Source organism: Callithrix jacchus, chromosome 5, assembly GCF_049354715.1.
Source record: "Callithrix jacchus isolate 240 chromosome 5, calJac240_pri, whole genome shotgun sequence".
In the NCBI taxonomy this organism is placed as follows: Eukaryota; Metazoa; Chordata; class Mammalia; order Primates; family Cebidae; genus Callithrix; species Callithrix jacchus.
In genome coordinates, this window is record NC_133506.1 from 71,918,949 (window position 1) to 71,934,969 (window position 16,021).

Genomic DNA, 16,021 nt, shown 5'->3' on the forward strand with positions numbered 1-16,021 from the left:
AACTGCGCGCTGGGTCGGGGAAAGCCCTGGGCCCCACCCACGGGAAGCGCGGGGAATTCTGGGACTTGGAGTCCAGTTCCGGGGGGGGGTCCCGCGGGGATGGCTCCGGGCACCCTGAGCCCCTCCCTAGCGCCCAAAGAGGAGGGTGGGGGGTAGGTTCGAGACCCGGGTTTACAGAGTAGAAGACTGAGGCCGAGGCCCGCGCAGTCAAGCAGGAAGCGGCGCTCCTGGCAGGTGGAACAGCACAGGCAAAGGCTGGGAGGTGGACGGAGGACGATAGGATGGAAAAAAAAAAAAACAAAAAACCCTCTGCTGTTAACCCATTCTAAGGTCTCAGTCTACTACCACCAGTACAAATCCCATGTTAAAAATAGCCATTTTCCTCACCTTGCCCTCCCATTTAATCCACCGGCTTTTATCTTCCACCAGCTCCTGCAGAAGCCGCTGAGCTCCTATGGCCGGAGCACCCCGTTCTCGCCCCACGAGTATCCGGACGGCATTCTTTTCCGGGACAACCTTCAGAGTGCTCAGTAGCCACTGTCATACCAGGCCCAGGAAATGAAGGAGCAAGTAATAGCTCCAACACACTGAAGCAGCTAAAATGAGGCCATACAGATCCTTGTAAGTTGTCCTCATGGAAATCTAAGGAATAGAGAATAATGTCAAAGAACGTCTATTCTGCAACAAGAAAAGCTTCACATTGCAAATACAATTCTAGCTCAAAAGGGAAATTATTCTTTTCCTATTTAATGACACTTTCTCAGAAAAGACCCTTCTCCCAGAATTTTTCTTCCAAAAGTATTTAATACTCTCATATTCTCCATAGTTCAACCTTATGTCTAAAGAAAGGATCAGGCCAGGCAGAGTGGCTCACACCTGTAATCCCAGAACTTTGGGAGGCCAAGCAGGGTGGACTGCTTGAAGTCAGGAGTTTGAGACAGCCTGGCCAACATGGTGAAACCCCACCTCTACTAAAATACAAAAATAAGCAAAGTGTGGTGGCAGGCACCTGTAGTCCCAGCTACTCAAGAGGCTGAGGCAGAAGAATCGCTTAAACAACCCAGGAGGTGGAGGTTGCAGTGAGCTGAGATCATGCCACTGCACTCCAGGCTGGGCAACAGAATGAGATTCTGTCTAAAAAAAAAAAAAAAAAAAAGAAGATTATTTGGAGTACCTTTCTCACTCATTTTCTCTTCTCCACTAAAGATCCAGAGCAGAGGATAGAGAAGGAAAAGGAAGGAAAAAAAAATCAGGATAGAGAGCAGAGGATAGAGAAGGAAAAGGAAGGAAAAAAAAATCAGGATAGAGAGCAGAGGATAGAGAAGGAAAAGGAAGGAAAAAAAAGTCTTCTCATCTACCACAAGACTTACAAACAGAAAACTTCATCACAAGTTAAAATTCTACTAAAATGTCAACTAGCAGCACAATACACACAAGTGCAATGATTAAAGAACAAACTGTGGTCCATACAATGGACTATGTGGCCTGATAAAATTGTATTTCAAAACAATATCTACGTATGTACAACGTTACCCATTGTGGTGTTGTTTCTTCAACTCCACTATGAATGTTTTCAAAAATATAGGAAAGGTGAAAGAACAGTACAAGAAACATACACTATTCTCCACCTAGACTCAAGAATTGTTAATATTTTGCCAAATTTACCTCCATGGATAGAGATATGGCTATATTTAGTTTTTTTGGTTGTTTTTTTTATAATTTTGGAATTATTTCACTAGGTATCAAGATATTTTAACCCTGCATATTTATTTCATTATGCACCTCCTAGGAAGAAGGATGTTCTGTCCATAACCACAGTACCCTTACTATACCCCAATTATCATCTTATACTTCAGTTCTCATTTGAATTTTCCCAGTTGCCCTTAAAGATGTCATTTATGGTTGACTTAAAAAAAAAAAATCCAGAATCTGGCCAGGCACAGTGGCTCACGCTGTAATCCCAGCACTTTGGTAGGCTGAGGCAGGTGAATCACAAGGTCAAGAGACATGATGAAATCCCATCTCTACTAAAAATACAGAAATTAGCTGGGCATGGTGGTGCACGCCTATAGTCACAGCTACTTGGGAGGCTGAGGCAGGAGAATCGCTTGAACCTGGGAGGTGGAGGTTGCTGTGAGCCGAGATCTCGCCACTGCACTCCAGCCTGGTGACAGGGTGATACTTCTTCTCTCTAAAAAAAAAAAAAAAAAAAAAAAAAATCCAGAATCTAATTAAAATTCAACTGATGACTTTAGATGTTATGTCTCTTTAGTCTCCTTTATTCCAGAATGGCCTCCAAGTTTTGCTTTATGTTATTTATAACACTAGCTTTTTTTCTCTCTCTCTTCTTTTTGAGACAGAGTCTTGCTTGTGGCCCAAGCCGGAGTGCAACAGTGTAATCTCTGCTCACTGCAACATCCGCCTCAAGGGTTCAAGCAATTCTCTTGCCTTAGTATCCCAAGTAGCTGTAATTAGAGGTGCCTACCACCAGGAGTGGCTAACTTTTGTATTTTTAGTAGAGACGGGGTTTTGTCATGTTGGCCAGGCTGGTCTCAAATTCCTGACCTCAGGTGATCCACCCGCCTCAGCCTCCCAAAGTGCTGGGATTACAGGCATGAGCCACCACACCTGTCCGACAACACTAGCTTTTCTAAAAGACCATGACAGTCGACTTATTAAAATGCCTTACATCCTAGACTCACCCGATTGCTTCCTCATAGCATCATTTAGTTTGTCTCTCTATACCTTTTATTTCCTGCAAACAGTAGGTTAGGTCTAAATAGGTAACTGTTACCTTTATCAAAAATTATGTTTAAAATATTAAGCAACATCAGTCATGGTGGCTTACGCCTATAATCCCAGCACTTTGGGAGGCTAAGGCGGGAGGATCACCTGAGGTCAGGAGTTTGAGACCAGCCTGGTCAACATGGCGAAACCCCATCTCTACTGAAAATACAAAAATTATCTGGTTGTGGTGGCAGGCACCTGTAATGCCAGCTGCATGGGAGACTGAGGTAGGTGAATCACCTGAACCTGGGAGGTGGAGGCTGCAGTGAGCCAAGATCAAACCACTGCACCCCAGCCTGGGCAATAGAGTGAAATTCTGTCTCAAAAATAATTAATTAATTGATCAAAAAAATAAATAAAATATTAAATGAGGCCAGGCATGGTGACTCACACCTAAAATCCCAGCACTTTGGGAGGCTGAGGAAGGCAGATCACTTGAGGTCAGGAGTTCGAGACGAGCCGAGCCAACATGGCAAAACCCCATCTCTACTAAAATTACAAACATTAGCTGGGCCTGGTGGTGCGCACCTGTAATACCAGCTATTTGGGAGGCTGAGGCACGAGAATCACTTGCACCCAGGAGGCAGAGTTTGTAATGAACAGAGATAGTGCCACTGTACTCCAGCCTGGGTGACAGAGTGAGACTCTGTCTCAAAAAAATAAATAAATATGCGATAAATACATGTTAAGTGAAAAAAGAACACAAAATTCTATATGCAGTATAATCCCAACTTTGTATAAAAAATATTTTGGAGAAAAATGATACAAAAGAAATATAATAAATACTAACTATGGTTATCTTTGAGTGGTGGCATTATTGATGATTTAATAATTTCAATAGGCAATTTTCTATTTTTCTTTTCACTTAAAAAAAAATTTTCTTTTGAGACAGAGTCTCGCTGTATTGCCCAGGCTGGAGTGCAGTGGTGCGTTCTTGGCTCACTGCAACCTCCATCTCCTGGGTTCAAACAATTCTCCTACCTCAGCCTCCCAAGTAGCTGGGGTTACAGGCACCTGCCACCATGCCCAGCTAATTTTTATCTTTTTAGTAGAGAAGGGGTTTTACCACGTTGGCCCAGCCAGTCTCAAACTCCTGACCTCAGGCAATCTGCCAGGCTCGGCCTCCCAAAGGGCTAGGATTACAGGTGTGAGCTATCACACCAGGCCAATTTTTAAAATTTTTTAAAAGTATCATTACTAGAAGCCCAAACCTCACCAATCACTTTTTAAAAAAGTAATAACTACTTATTATAAAAAGCCAAACAATAATTGGTTCTTTACATTTCACAAAAGGCTGCAATCTAAAGAGTACACAACCAGATGTATCCAAATACAGACAGAAGAAAATCATTAACAGCCTGTGTTGAAGGAATTCTCTCCCTAGAGACTAAGATGTAAAAGTCAAAAATTTCGCAGTAAGAAAACTCCAAGTTCCCAGTCCTACACAGCACAGAGTTACCTAAGGAATGACAAAGGAACAAATTCTAGCCTGTATCCTCATGATACAGCTCTCATCACTTATTCTGAAAATATTAACATTTGCAGGCCAATCTCCTGAATAGGCTAAGGATGAACTAACTGGAAGGAAATCATCTCCTTGGTAACCCTGACAACTCATGGATTAGGATCAGAAGTCTAGACATGAATCCAGGGTTGCCCTTCGGACAAACTGCGAAGATTCCATCACATTTCCAGACACATATACTCCCACTCCCAGTAACATGACTGATCACTCTCCAAAGGTGAGAAGGCAACCAGCTTTCTACATTGTCTCTATTTAATTCTAAGAGATAATTATATTTAACAACTACTCATCTAGAGAGCATGCCACAACGCGATGAGAAGTCAAAGTTAGATTTAGAGGTTCCTCATGCAATTTGATTATCTTTTTTTTATCCTTTTATTTTTTTAAATTTCTTCACCCAGGACTTTTCCCCAATGATTATCTTATGTTAGCAATTTTACTCCACCTCCTAGCTATCTGACTTTGGGGTTACATAACCTCCTTGAGACTTAGTTTCATCCTTTGTAAAACAGGATCTCTCTGTTTTCACACTACTATAAAGAAATGCCAAAGCCGGGCGCGGTGGCTCACACCTATAATCCCAGCACTTTGGGAGGCTGAGGCGGGTGGATCACGAGGTCAAGAGATTGAGACCATCCTGGTCAACAAGGTGAAACCCCGTCTCTACTAAAAATACAAAAATTAGCTGGGCTTGGTGGTGCGAGCCTGTAGTCCCAGCTACTCTGGAGGCTGAGGCAGGAGAATTGCTTGAACCCAGATGGCAGAGGTTGCGGTGAGCCGAGATCGCGCCATTGCACTCCATTCTGGGTAACAACAGCAAAACACCATCTCAAAAAAAAAAAAAAGAAATGCCCCCAAAAAAGAGATTTTCTAGGTTCACACTTTAGCTCTGTCGTTTACTTTGTGACCTTGAACAAGTTACTTCACCGTTCTGTGCCACAGTTCTCTCATCTATGAGCCCACCTCATAGGACTGTTGTGAGAATTAGATCTAAGTTTCTGCAATGTTAAATAGCTAACTTGTGGTTTCAGAGCATTTAGATGGTAGAATTGTGCTCTCCACTGTTTTGTGTCTAATATCAAAGCTTGGGATGACCTGTTCTTCTTGGAAGCCTCATAGAGACATGGTCAGGGCTGCTGTCATTCTAACCAGGCAGTAGCTCCACAGGGAGATGGATTACACATTCATTTTGTTTTCTCTCTTCACAACATTGGACACAGTGCCATGTATTTGGGAAGTACTCAGCAATCGTATTGCACGTTTCCAGGTCTGATAGACCCTGGGCTATCTTCCAAAGTCACCACCTGTGTGCGATGGCTTGTGAAATTTACTTCTTATGATTGCTCAATTTTGAACTGCACAATCTTTTTTTGATGTTGCATCTATTTTCTGTTTAGATCTATAGTGATAGATAGACAGATATAGATGCAGACTTATTTTTGTTCTCTTTACACTGTGCTTGGACCATATAAATCTGGACATGGGAGTGGAGAGTAAAGTGTAGGAAATGCATTGCCAGCCGGCAGAACATAAGACCCGGTATGTGTCCCCAGTTAAAGAATATTGAGTCAGTCTGTTCTAACTCCTTTACAGAACTGCCAGTCTTCATCAGAGAGGACTTTCCTGAACGAACTTACTTTAAATCGGACAGGATTAATAACAACCCACCCACAAGTGCTTCCTCGCATCCTTTTACACTTACTATTCTCTGCCTAGAAACGTCTTCTCTGAGACATTCATGTGGCTGGTGCTCTCAATTCACTCAGGTCTCTGTTCAAATGGCATCTTATTAGAGACGCCTTTGTTAACCACCCTTATAAAATAGACTCCCTGGTCAGTTTCTAGTCCTTTCTCAGCTTATATTCCTTCATAGCACCTCCCGGCATCTGGCATATTGATTTATTGACTTATTTGTTTATTATCTGGGAAATTCCACCAGAATGTAAACTTTCTAAGAGCAGAGAATTTGTTTATTTATATCATTACTATATCCCCAGGGCTTAAGACTGTGCCCTAGTGCCTAGTGCTGAGTAGGTGTTCAACAAATGTTTTTCAAAAGTGTAAAATAATTTTAAAAAGCCCATTATAGTAACCCTAAATGCAAAATCTGATGGTAGCATCCCATTGTGTGTGTGTGTGTGTGTGTGTGTGTATTCATATATATATACACACACGATTTTATCATTCACTATTGTGAGTCTCCAGTGTGGCGTATATTAATAGTATCTAGATTTTGGACTTAGAATGGTGTTTTGTAATCATGGAAAAAGCCCTAAATGACATTTTTAAGAAAATACATATAAACGAGCTATACTCTTGCTCATTTGCTTTGAATAATGTGTGTATTCTAAATTTCTTAGGATCCTCCTAGGTCTCACCAGTCAAAGTCTAAGTAAAGTGAAATTGGCAACAAAAAAGTTGTAATCTCCATGCTACTGGAAGCCACACTGAATTCACCATCTTTCCTTTGCTTGCAGCAATGGCAGCAAAAGCTGAAATAGACAAATGGGATCTAATTAAACTTAAGAGTCTCTGCACAGCAAAAGAAATGATCATTAGAGTGAACTGGCAACAAACAGAATGGGAAAAAATTTTTGTAATCTACCCCTCTGACACACGGCTAATGTCCAGAATCTACAAAGAACTAAAGCAGATTTACAAGAAACACACACACACACACACAGCCCCATCAAAAAGTGGTCGAAGGATATAAACATTTTCTTTTTTTTAATTGCATTTTAGGTTTTGGGGTGCATGTGCAGAACATGCAAGACAGTTGCATAGGTACACACATGGCAGTGTGTTTTGCTTGCTTTCTCCCCTTCACCCACATCTGGCATTTCTCCCCAGGATATCCCTCCTCACCTTCCCCTCCCACTGGCCCTCCCCTTTTCCCCCCAATAGACCCCAGTGTTTAGTACTCCCCTCTCTGTGTCCATGTGTTCTCATTTTTCATCACCCGCCTATGAGTGAGAATATGCGGTGTTTCATTTTCTGTTCTTGTGTCAGTTTGCTGAGAATGATGTTCTCCAGATTCATCCATGTCCCTACAAATGACACAAAGCTGAATGAAATCAGAGAGGACACAAACAGATGGAGAAACATTCCATGTTCATGGTTAGGAAGAATTAATATCATGAAAATGGCTATACTGCCCAAAGTAATTTACAGAATCAATACTATCCCCATCAAGCTACCATTGACTTTCTTCACAGAACTGGAAAAAACCACCATGAACTTCATATGGAGCCAAAAGAGAGCCCGCATAGCCAAGTCAATTCTAAGCAAAAAGAACACAGCGGGGGGCATCACACTACTGGATTTCAAACTATACTACAAGGCTACAGTAATCAAAACAGCATGGTACTGGTACCAAAACAGAGATATAGACCAATGGAACAAAACAGAGGCATTGGAGGCAACACAACATATCTACAACCATACAATCTTTGATAAACCTGACAAAAACAAGCAATGGGGAAAGGATTCCCTGTTTAACAAATGGTGTTGGGAAAACTGGCTAGCCATGTGCAGAAAGCAGAAACTGGACCCCTTCCTGACCCCTTACACTAAAATTAACTCCAGATGGATTAAAGACTTAAACATAAGACCTGGCACCATAAAAACCCTGGAAGGAAATCTAGGCAAAACCATCCAGGATATAAACATTTTCAAAAGAAATATAGACAATGTGAAAATATAGACAATTTTCAAAAGAAGATATTTATGTGGCTAACATATGAAAAAACGCTCATCATCACTGGTCATTAGAGAGATGCAAATCAAAACCACATTGAGATACCATCTCACTCCAGTTAGAATGGCGATCATTAAAAAATCTGGAGACAACAGATGCTGGAGAGGATGTGGAGAAATAAGAACACTTTTACACTGTTGGTGGGAGTGTAAATTAGTTCAACCATTGTGGAAGACAGTGTGGTGATTCCTCAAGGATCTAGAAATAGAAATTCCATTTCACCCAGCAATCCCATTACTGGGTATATACCCAAAGGATTATGGATTGTTCTACTATAAAGACACATACACACATATGTTTATTGTGGCACTGTTTACAATAGCAGAGACATGGAACCAACCTAAATGCCCATCAATGATAGACTGGACAAGGAAAATGTAGCACATATGCACCATGGAATACTATTCAGCCATAAAAAACGGTGAGTTCTTGTCCTTTGTAGGAACATGAATGAATCTGGAAACCATCATTCTCAGTAAGCTGACACAAGAACAGAAAACCAAACACCACATGTTCTCACACATAGGCAGGGTTTGAACAATGAGAACACATGGACACAGGGAAGAGAACATCACACGCTGGGGTAGATTGGGGAGTGGGGGCCTAGGGGAGGGCCAGCAGGGGGTGGGGAGTTGGGGGTGGGAAAACACTGGGAGAAATGCCTGATGTAGGCGACGGAGAGAGAGAGACTGCAAACCACCATGGCATGTGTGTATCTATGCAACAACCCTGCGGGATGTGCACATGCACCCCAGAGCTTAAAGTACAATTTTTTTTAAAAAAGATTGTATCTCATGTTTAGACTTACCAGTGGTTAAGCTGTCAGAGCGGTTCTAAGTGGCAGCTTCTGGTGCTGAAGAAATTGTAAAGTATATACAAACAAAAACACCCACAAACGATTGGACACACTGGGGTAGGAACTATACTGGGGTAGATCTCCCTCACCAGCAGGGTGCCTTGTGATTTTCCCACGTCTCCCCTGGAAGTTGAATGCCTGCTGAAGCTGAGTTCCTGCTCCATTACCTGTGTGCTGGTGACCAAAATAGGGACTAGCAGGGAGGCCCACTCCAAGTTAACCAAACTTAGAACTGAGTCTTTAACTTACCCATACATCATATTCCTGCTGTAACCTTTGGTTCTTTTGGATTTTAAAAAGCAGGTTGCTAAAAATTATATTTTGAGCTTTGGAAACAGGATAACTGTGGTAAATTCACATGGTTTGGAAAGAGGGAGTTCAGATAGATCAAATGGCAGCACTGCTCCATCTTCCTACATGTCTGGGGCTAACCTTTGGAAACGAGACTCTGGTTTTAGGCTCTGGCAATGTGATGGTGTCAAGAAAGATGAGATCTGTCATCAACTAATGCCAAAGACACAGTGATCTATTCTGGGTATTAATAGATGTTTGTTTCCATAGATACCAGATTAAATAGACTAATTATACAAATACCTTTTCCAAATGTATTCAGATTTCATCTCTGATTTAGTAAACCTCTTAACACCTTATTCACTTCATTTTAATGTTAACACAATGCATTTCTAGACTGTTTAATGATGAAACACACACCAAACTAATAGGTATTCACAAAATTTTAACAATTGTGATATTAATCAAGCAATGCAAAAATTAATGTCCTGTTAGTAATTATGATTAGGTATCTGCAGAAGTAGCTGCATGCTAATTTTCAAAATAGAAAATTAGCTAGTAAATTGTCCCTTTTTTTTGCAATACAAAAAAAACCAAGAAGATAAAAAAATAACAAAGAGGCCTCTCTTCATATGATTATGTTATCTGAGAGGACCTGAAAAAAAATTCTTACAATAAAAAATTGCCGATGAACCACCATTTCTGGTAAAATATGACTCAGTTTACTCCCATGTAGGTGTGACTATTCTGGGTGGGATTGGCCTCTATTATAGTCATCACTTTACCGATAATCAGAACAATGGAGTCTATATCATCTTTATTAACCAGGTATTACCTTGTTTCTTAGTTTTCCCATAAATAAAACTGCATCTGGAGATAGAGTGATATTTAACTACCTGGCAAATGTTAAATATCTGCTTTAGGTGCAATGAAAACCTTATTGTTATTGATAGCAACATTTCATGTGTATTACTGTTTATACATTCCCACAACTCTCTGACATATGCTTTTTGATTTACCCATGTGACCGTTAATACTGAGTGTCAACTTGGTTGGATTGAAGGATGCCAAGTATTGTTCCTAGGTGTGTCTGTGAGGGTGTTGTCAAAGGAGATTAACATTGAGTCAGTGTTAATGGGGCACCATCTAATCAGCTGCCAGCAGAAAAACAGGCATGGAAAGAGTAGATTTACTGAGTCTCTTAGCCTCCGTCTTTCTCCCATGCTGCATGCTTCCTGCCCTCGAATATCAGACTCCAAGTTTTTGGACTTGTGGACTTAGACCAGTGGTCTGCCAGCGGCTCTCTGACCTTCGACCATGGACTGCAAGCTGCACTGTCTGTTTCTCCACTTTTGAGGTTTGGGACTTGGACTGGCTTCCTTGCTTCTCAGCTTGCAGATGGCCTACTGTAAGGCTTCACTTTGTGATCATGTGCATCAATGCTCCTTGGTAAACTCCCCTTTATGTATACATCTGAAGCAGCATTATTGTCTGGGGTAAACATCCGGGGTTTATCGTCTTGCACTGAGAATATTAACCATACAGACACACACATGGAGTGGGTTAAGGAGTGGAAAGTTTAACAGGCGGAAGAGAGGAGAGAGGAGCGCAGCTCTGGAAAGAGAGATGTCCAGAAAGGGAAAAGCAGCGGACCACAGCAGATTTTAAAGGCAGGCTCGAGGAGGCGGTGGGTGTTTGATTTATGTAGGGCCCACAGATTGGTTCAACCAGGTGTGACATTTACATAGCATGTGGGAAAGGCGAGTGGCCCCACCCTAATCTTATTATGCAAATGAATTTTCCACTTGGCTGGTTCCATCTTGTCTGCTTTTTACTGAGGGGAAGGGCAGTGTCATGGTTAAGATGCATCCCAACTGGCCGGGCGCGGTGGCTCAAGCCTGTAATCCCAGCACTTTGGGAGGCTGAGGCGGGTGGATCACGAGGTCAACAGATCGAGACCATCTTGGTCAACATGGTGAAACCCCGTCTCTACTAAAATTACAAAAAATTAGCTGGGCACGGTGGTGCGTGCCTGTAATCCCAGCTGCTTGGGAGGCTGAGGCAGGAGAATTGCCTGAACCCAGGAGGCAGAGGTTGCGGTGAGCCGAGATCGCGAGGTTGCGGTGAGCCGAGATCGCGCCATTGCACTCCAGCCTGGGTAACAAGAGGGAAACTCCGTCCCAAAAAAAAAAAAAAAAAAAAAAAAAGATGCATCCCAACTTTGCTGCTTGCCACCTGTGAGACTTTGGATGAATTAATTTGAACTGTGTGTCTCAGTTTCTTTAGCTGTAAAATAGGCATAACACTAATTATCTACTCAAAGCATTCTCGGTTTCATGGAATAAGTTAAGATATGGAAGAGTCCATCTGTCTAAACCCTAGGCAGCTTGTGAAGGAAGCTATTGTTTATCCAAAAGCTAAACAATCAGAGACAAACATATGGGTTTTGTCTTTTCTTTTCTCTTTAAAAATAAATTGGAAAATGTTAAGAGAATTAACTCCTACTGGGAACACACCATGAACCACAGTTGCTATAGGTTTTCCTAGAGTCTGTCCACATTTAATGCCATCTCTTGCCTCTTTTAGCCAATACAAGAGTTCTTAGAAGGAAAATCCTGAGATTCTGGGCAAGTTTGGCTGCTTTATGAATCAAAATAAAATTAACTCAAATAAATTGGAGTGTTGAAGTTACTTTCTGGTACTTTAATTCCATAGGAAGTAGAACTCTGAGTTTAGAGGGTGTAAGAATCCCTGACACTCCTGTACAGACAGACAGACACACACACACACACACACTAATCATCATCATCATCATATTCATGACCCACTTTATTTTAAAAGCTTTCTTTATTCTTATTACTTGATACATATGTGTTCATAGAGAAATATTTTTCTTAGTCCCCGTTTAGAAAGTCTGATTTCTTTAAGCAGCTGAATTTCCCATACCAGGATGTCCTACACACACACACACACACACACACACACACACACACATCCTTACCTTCTCAGGATCCTATGAACTGACTTACATTTGATCATAAAAATTCACACTAAAATGTTAATGGTCTATAATGGTTTTTATTAGTAAACCAATAAAACGACTGAGCACATACTCCTACCATTCTCAAATCGCAACCTGTTATTTGCCTAGCTATTGTCTACCTAGTACACATGTTTGTATTCTTTGAAGATGTCAATAATGCAAACCCTTTTGCCAAGATGCTGAGCATCTACTTTCCCATGTAGAGCACACTGGGAAGGGCTTTTGAGGGAACAACAGAAAGTTCCTCAGTGGATATGTGAGGGCAGCATTTTAGATGAAAGAAAAGGGCCATGAGTGAAGACATAGTGATTTTTTTAAACAGCTATATGTATTTTGTTTCCCAAGAGCTGGTCCTCTGTGTAGAATCTGACACTGAATAAAGATTTCTCACCGGGTTGTTGATGGAAGAGAGGAAGGGAGGGCAGGAAGAAAGAAAAAAAGGTGAAATAAGAGATTCAACATTAAGTGTTTGGTTCCCTGTTATCACGATTGTGTTGTGAAGCACCAGAAAGAAAGATTGGTTTGGAACAAAGTGTCCTGTTTCTCTGCAACTAAAGGTAAGATGATTTTGATTCCAGAAGCATAAAACAAGGTTTTCCTAAGAAAGCAGTTTTGACAATTTCCTCGACCTGAGGATATTGGGCATGAGGGTATTTTACTATTTTTCTATAAGTTGAGTTTATCCTTTTTCATTTGGATCTCGCTTTTCAGAAAAGAAACATTTCTTTTTTGTCTTTTTTTTTTTTTTTGTCATGGAGGTACTACATTGGGGCTCTGCCACTACCCAAGGGTTCCATTCTCAATGGCAATCAGCATTGGTTAGGTGGCTTCCTGCCAGGTTTCAGACTTTCCTAAGTCCTCTCTGAAGGCTTGAGGAACTTGAGAGAGAGGAGGCAAGGCTAGTGAGTATAAACAGATTATCCTACCCCAGTAGTTTTTCACTTTGCAGACTCTGGGGTAAAGCTCAAACACACAGGAGATAGAGAGTAAATACTCTGGCCCTGACAGGTGCCTGCCACTTATTGCTCCACTGACCCAGGTACAACTCTTTAAACCTTGGTCCCTCTACTGTAACATGGGGTAACATTGTTTGTCCCATGGAGTCGCTATGTGGTCAGTCTAGATCAGGCATGTGCTAGGTCTTTGTAAGCCTCAAAGAAGCCATGATAAAGAAGTAAAAAGTTGGAGACTCCAGAGATGGAGAAGAATTTGCGCGCGCGCGTGTGTGTGTGTGTGTGTGTGTGTGTGTATGTATGAACAGCCCATATTACTAAGGATCCCTGCCTACTTGTGGGATGTTTGAGCAGATTGCTTCAGATCTTAGCTACCAAATGCAACCCAAACATCTTTTAAATATAAGAAAAGCTCAAATGCACTGCATCTAAGGAGGGCCAAGAAGACAGTGTTCGGTGCTCTCCCCATGTCTCCTGTCGCAACAGATCTGATATCAGTGCTCATGCTGGTCTGATATTGGGTGATTCACAAACTGTGTACACAATCATCTTCTGCCCAGCATAGTGGGGCTGGCCACTCTTTGAACAGTCTAGGGCCGTGGTAGGAGGCTATCACCAGGGGGTTAATTTCCATGTTTTCTTCTCACTCCATTAATGTCAGTTAATATAGCTGAGAAAGTGATGACCCAAAACACACATCTGTGAAGAAAACTGCAGCTCCCTCCTTTGAAGACTCACACTCAGGCTTGCAGAAAGAGAAAGCTGCTGCTGGGCTGATGTTTGTCTGACTTTGCTAAATATTGTCCTTTTTGTCCACTTCCTAGGGATGCCTCCCTCATCCTAGGGAGACAAGTCTAACAAGAGCTGCATGCATGTCTTATATACATTGTGGGTCCATGTTTATTTCCAATTTATTTCTTTCTTGAAACATCAAAATGGAGGAATTCAATTATGCAATCATAATTATTAAACTATGTCATTTTCTAAGAGATTCACTGATTTAAGAATAGATTGTGTGGATCTGAATCCAAACTCTGGAATTTACCTATAGTATGACCTTGGGCAAGTCACGTTCCCTCTCTAAGCCTCAATATCTAATATGCTGAGTCTCTCCTCCCTTAAAGTCATGGCTATATGAAGATTATATGATTATTTAAAAAATACAAAGGCACTGGCAGAACATAGGTCAATAAACATTTCATTTCCTTATGAATTCAAGAGTTTCTATAAGGGAGAAAAACCTTACTTCCCATGTTCAAGAAAGAGTACATTTTGGCTCAGAGGCATGCAGGAATCAGAATGCCTTCCTCACTGTATAGCAGGGGAGTAGTTATAAATGATTTTCTTTTCTATAGCCATGTATTAAGTATTCATATTTTGTAATTATCCCAAAAATTTGGAGGTAGAGAATAATTCTTCCCTTGCCTTTGAAATTGTGTTTATAAAATGGAAATGCTAGTCTATCAGGTCATGTATGCCTACAGTGTATATCACCTTTATTAATGGAATAATTAGTGCATAACAATATGCAAATGCTGGAACATTTAAACTTTTCATTTTGGTGTAATTGTCAAACTCCCAGGAATCAGTAGGAAATAGATTAAGATTTCTGAAATACTGTAATCTGCATTTTATTGTTGTAATAGGCATGATGAGAATCTCCTTTTTCCTACTTCAGGTCCACCCAAAGAGGCTTCAGTTAGTAAAACCTTCCTTGCATCTATCAACACTTCTCCCTTATCTCCTCACTGGAGTCAATTGCCTGTTAGGCAAATTTCAAAGCAGAAACTGCGCAAAAATCTAAATCTCTTTTACTTGTTGGGGGATATTCCCATCACAGTGTTCCCTCTTCACTATAGATTTAAGAGCCTGCCCCCAAAAGGAAGACCTGATATATTCCAGAACTGACTTTACCAGGGAATAATTCTATCTAATTTTACAGCCCAGTATTAGAAAATTATCAATGCTACGTTTATAAGTTTCTCATATTTATTAATTTTAATGTTGGCACTTTGATCTCCACTTGTTTGACTGCTTTGTTTATTTCAGTTGGTACTTGAGAAGAAATCTTAAGGGGGAAAAGAGTGATGTTACTTTTTAACTCCCATAAAACCCAGAAATATTATTTTGTTGTAGTTTAATAGTCAAACGTTATAAAGTATGTCAAATTGGAGGAGGAGTAATGAAAATGACCTTACATACTGTTATGAGAATTACTGTAATAACATATACAATGCATTCTCAACAGGAATGCTAGCATTCTTTTTAGCATACGCTGCTCAGGATTTGACTTGTCCCAGCTGGGAGGCAGAGCCTAAGAAAGGCAGCTGTAGAGTTCTGGGTAAGAGAGTCTTCCAGAGGTGGTTCAGAGAATTCCCCAAAATCACAAACCAAGTCCAGATTCTTCTCAAGACATAGGAGGTGGCCTGATTGGAGGAAGTGGATCTTCAAGGTGCGGGTAGAAGGTAAGATGCAGGGCAGTCAGTAGACCAAGGTAGTATTTAAGAAAGATGTTCAAATACCAAAGGAGAAACTTGGAGTGATGATAATAACTGCTGTTTATGGAGAACAGGTATTAACTACTTTACATCCGTCATCTTGTTTTGCAGATTAGGAGCTGCTGTATGTTCACCACCTTCTTGAGAAGGACACCTGCCCAGGCTAGCAGGTGTTCCCAGATAAGCTGACCCTTCTGCTAAGCCACAGGCTGCTGAGAGATAATCAATAATAAATGACGCTTGTGCCAAGTCATAGAGTTGTGGGGTGCCTTATTGTGCAGCAATAGCTAATTGATGTAGAAGTTTGTTAA

General features: G+C 41.1%; 1 pseudogene across 1 annotated transcript in view; it reads right to left on the reverse strand.

Moving 5' to 3' along the window:
* LOC100404651 (activating molecule in BECN1-regulated autophagy protein 1-like) overlaps positions 1-540 on the reverse strand; it is a 46,332-nt pseudogene extending 45,792 nt beyond the window's left edge. Inside the window, exon 1 of the transcript XR_013536262.1 lies at positions 388-540. The product of XR_013536262.1 is annotated as an activating molecule in BECN1-regulated autophagy protein 1-like (transcript). The remainder of the gene's footprint in view (positions 1-387) is intronic.
* Positions 541-16,021: the final 15,481 nt, after the last annotated feature.